Source organism: Sesamum indicum, linkage group LG7 (assembly GCF_000512975.1).
Source record: "Sesamum indicum cultivar Zhongzhi No. 13 linkage group LG7, S_indicum_v1.0, whole genome shotgun sequence".
In the NCBI taxonomy this organism is placed as follows: Eukaryota; Viridiplantae; Streptophyta; class Magnoliopsida; order Lamiales; family Pedaliaceae; genus Sesamum; species Sesamum indicum.
In genome coordinates, this window is record NC_026151.1 from 8,941,236 (window position 1) to 8,946,493 (window position 5,258).

Here is a 5,258-nt window from a genome sequence, read left to right on the forward strand (position 1 = left end):
CATATTAACTTATATTAATTTATTCTTGAAAATATTTCAAACAAACATGAAATTTAACTAACCATGACTATATTGCATTCCCATTATTCTCACATGAAAGTACATTAAACATAAATAATTTCTCCTTTTTTTTAAAAAAAAAAGAAAAACTATAATGTGCTCCCCAACAATATATGTTGGAACAATAATTAGAAAAATAATTAAAGAAGCAACCTCAACACCCCACCTGTTCGCCGCTTCCATCCGGCGGCTGCTCAACCACCACACCGCCACCACTCACTCCTCAAGTGGGACTCAACTTGTCATTCTCAATCTTGTCCTCACTCAAGACAAATTCTACAAGTACATCAAACCACTGACCAAACAGCCTTTTTCTTTATATATATATATATATATAATAATAATAAATTATAACAAATTTTTTTAAATTTTGACATAATTATAAATATTTTTTTATTTAAAAAATTTATCAATATCTTCTGAATATTAATGACCGCGTAATAATTAGCTCAATCAGTTAGTTTCCATTAAGTTTTTATTTATTTTTTTAGAGAACTGATCAAAATTTCCTTATATAATAATTCTATTCATTTATCGAAATTTTCTAAAAAAAATTATGGATTAAATGGATATTTTTTAATTTATAAAATTCATCTACCTCGTTTGAATTTTTTATAATTCTTTATTTTTTAAAAAGTTCAGTAAAAACAAAATGAACAACTCTATAGCTAATAAATAATAAATAATCTTTCACGCTTTAAAATATATTATAAATAAGAGTAAAAATATATAAATCCAGATATCATATTAATAAAAAAGAAAGAAATAATAAAAATAATAATTTATCAATTAATATAAATTTTAAAAAGTTGAACAAATTAATTATTTTATTATGAATAACACTTTTTACTTCAAAAAAATAGTATGACGATGTATTATTAACCATTATTTGTGAGCATGGATAGATTTTTCTTTTATATTAGTATAAACATAATATCTTTTATTTTATATTTTATATTAGGTTTAAAATTAAAGTGGAGCTGATTTTGAGGGTCGTGCACCCCGTCTCCACTCGTGGGCACGACCCTTTTGTCGAAATTAAATTAATTGAAATATTTATGATTTTTATCAGATTCTTGCACAGACGTGAACTCGACACTTGTAATTTCTAACCATAGATAAATATGAAAAACTTACACGACATGGGTCCCCATCTACATTAGACAACGTCGGCCTAAATGGGTCCACATAGACTGGGTTCAAATCACTTTAATTTAATTAATGACGTTTTAATTTAATTATTAAGGTTAAGATTGAAGTCTTATAAATAAATTTAAAATTACAGATTTTGAGTCTCACCATATATTTAAATATTTATTTCACTTTACTCGAATTATTATAATTTATTTATCAAATATTTTTAAAAAAAAACCTCAATTTAATGAATGGGGAAACAAGAAACATAGTTAATTGTTTTAGGATTCCTAGGTATTGGTCCTAAGAATATTTTGGGATGTCCTAAGAATTTTTTATTTTGGGATAGTTAGTACTTTGGTGACAAGAAAATGGCCCCTCCATGCTCATAAAGGGGTTACTAGGTTGTATTTTTCTTTTTTTTTTTTTTCTCTAGAATTTTAATAAGATCATACCTTCTGAAAAAGTCTATTCTAAAAAAATAATATATTGAAATATATAATAATGTTTTATTTCTACTGTTACATAAAACCATATACTGATCAGAAGATATCAGTATGCATTTTTTTTATTGAAGTACTGTATTTAAAATGTATATAACTAATAAATAATTATGATATATGTTAATCTTTTTATAATACTTGAAAATTGGGAAAATAAGATATTTTTAAATAAAATATTAAAAGTTTCCAAGTTGTATCGTATATACAATAATTTAGCCTATTATTATTATTTTTTTTTTCAAGAGAAAAAATTACTTTTGGAAATTCAAGTCAAACCCACAATGGCATTTTAATTTGATAAAAGTCAAATTTAATCATAGTTTAATTAAATATAACTTTTTGTGTTCATCATCATTGTTGGGCTATTAATGGATTTGGGTAGGCCTAAAGACGTACCTAGGCAAGTTAATTGACCATAAATCGTTTCAATTAGGAAGAACGATGGTACAAGAAAATTCTTATCCAAATGGGTCTGGTCGGACTTGAATTAGTTATACACTTATCAATATATGATCAATTACATGACAAGTGTATTTCACGTCCTATTTGATTAAATCGGGCCGACTAGACCTAATTTGGATAGTAGTTCTCTGTGGCACCACTTACAATACGTCTACTCCAATATATGGTCGTGTACTTTAGGCTGACTTCAAGAAGGAATTGATTTAACGACTTCCTCACATCTTTGGAGCTAAGATAAAAAAAAAAAAAAATTAAGAAAAAGGAAAAATATGTTAATTAAAGAAAATCCAAGTTGAGTAACATTAATTACACAACAGCCCCAAGATTAACAAAAATTAGATGTACGTGCCTTCTAAAAATAGTAATAAATCTATGTCCATTACTTTCAATTATTATAATCTGGTCCCTATAATAATATATCTTAATCATCACAACCCCAATTTCGAAGGGTCATTAGTTATGAAGGATTAACCCATTAACAATGTGATTATGTGAGATAATCAAAACCAATCACATGCATCCATCGATCTGAAGGCTTTTGAGAGCCGATCGACGAACAATTATAATTATATATATTAATTGCTAATCACGATTATATAAAAAAAAATCAAAATTAGTCTGGAATTCTGCAGGTGCCAGTGACTCTTGATTGTGTTGAATAGCTTGCTCGCAGATTCGTCATGTCATTAATGATGCTTGTAATTTGACTTTGGCTGCATATTTTTAGTCATGCATCAATGTGTCGTGATGGTTTGATGAGTATTTAACTGATAGGAAGTGATCATGAACCTATATTGATACCTTCAAAATTCTAATATATATGAACTTATCGCGAGCATATGATTATTTTTTGCGTTAACGCGAGATCATATAATTAGGAAAAATATATAAATCGTCATCTTTTATGGTTCAGGTACAACTTTCGTTGTCCTATCATTTTTTACTATTTTAAATACTTTCCTTAAGACCTATCAAATTAAAGTACTGAAAGACTGTTACTGGGACTTTTTCAGTATGATATCTAATGATTCTTGTCTTGTAGGCTTCATTACAAGAAGATTTGAAGCATACTTTGCATATTTAAGGTGGTATAATCAGAATCCTACACTAATCCTAAAAATAGTAACAGCAAAATGAATTTAGAAATACGTCTTTGGATTTCTGAGAGGATTTAAGTAATTTGAGGAGAATGATGGAAATAGTTGAGTTTGTGTTTAAATGTTCAAGTTCTAAATTAGATTAAACAACTCAGAAGTTAGATTTTAAATAGGACGAAATAGTGGAATTTGGTGACTATTAACAACTATTCATGGTATTTTTAATCCATCATATTATAGGTGTAGAATTTACGGATACCTAGTTTTGGAAGTAGCAACTTAGAACATTAAGTTTTAACTAATTTTTGTACAATTTAAGAACTCGGCCACCGAAGTCTCAAAATGATAGGAAAATGATAATGTGGCCTTTTTTAGGGTTTTAAGATTCGAATTTTTGTTGACTAGATCCCAAAAAATCAAATTCTTGCTACACAAGAGGCTTATGTGTATAAAACTCTCCACATATGATTACAACTCGAGGGGAAAAACAAAATTTATCGCCATATCAGAAAATTCATAGCAATTCGGTAAAGGGTTCCCACCTTTTTTTTTTCTTTTTTTCTTTTTAAGCTATATGAAGGGTTTTATCCACGTAAGTCTTTTTTGTCAAGATGCGCAGTTGGTTGGACTGCGCTAACCCAACCAGGACTTGATTGAACCAAGTCCGTTTGGGATTTGATTGGTCCTGGGCTAGTGCCAAGAATCAATACCTAGGAACAGTCGGGCCCAGGACTACCTGGTCCTTGGTCGGGCCTGAGCTGGGCTTAATGGGCTTTTTTTTAAAAGTTTATTATGTATATTATTAACTATTATGTTTTTATATATAAATTTTAGTGTAATTTTATTTATTATTTATTTATTTTTAAAGATAATTATAAATATAATTAATTATTTATAAAAGAAACTTCAATATCATAAAAAAAATTAAACAAGTAAATTCGGGCTTGACGCAGGCCTAGTCTGGGCTTGGTCCTTCAACTAGGCCAATCCATAAGCTGGGTCCGATTTTAAAAATAGATCTAATTGGGGCCTGCTTAGAGATCCAGGACCACCCTAAGACCGACCATAAATAGTAATGAATTGGTCTTAGTCCAAGCTTTTTCATGGTGGTTCGTGCCAATTTTGGACCGATCCGACCCACAGTGCACCTTAAATTTTATGGATGTTATAAGCAATTACTTCAATAAGTTGATAACTAATAAAGTGGTCTTATGTTTATGTAATGTGAGCTTCCTACATGACAAAGTCTGATGTTATTACATATGATATTGATTAATGATTTTTCAGAACAAAGTGATCATCACCAGTCTTAGAGTTGTGAAGACAAGAATGTGGGAATGTGAAAGTACCAAAGATGTAAGATCAAATCTGATAGTACACTTGAAAAGGATTTATGATCCGGCGCCCTGATTAGTGGGATTACTTTACGTACTAGTAGTGTGATTGGCTCAAGTGTGGGTATAAAATATTTGTTTTTATTTTTCCAAAAGTTTTTGTTATTTTTTAGAAAAAGATTAGAAAAAAAGTGAGAGGAAGGGAAAAATTTAGAAGCCTAACGAGCCTTAGGATTTGGGCCTATGCTTACATAAAAGTCCAAGGACTGGTTTATATGGACCCAAGTTAGAACATATTCAAATTGTCACTCATGGATTAAGAGGGTGTTTGCAGAAACTTCTAATTATAGAAAAATGAAAACTGTAATGAAATTTGTTTGGGAAAAAAACAAAATTGTTGGAGAATCCCAAAAAAAGAATGAGGATAAATGTCCAAACACGACTTTAGATATTTACAGAAATGCCGTGAAGCTGCAAAAGCTGGTTCTTTGGTGTTTTTAGATTATGGCTAAAGTATTTCAGCTTAAGTTTAGAGGTGCAAAAGCATAAGCAATTTTTGCAAACACTTAACTTGAACTTACTTTTTTGAGAAAAGATCCACCAAATACCAACTAAAGCTTCAAATTGTTGGTGTAATATGGAACAACAGTGATGTATATAGTTGTTGG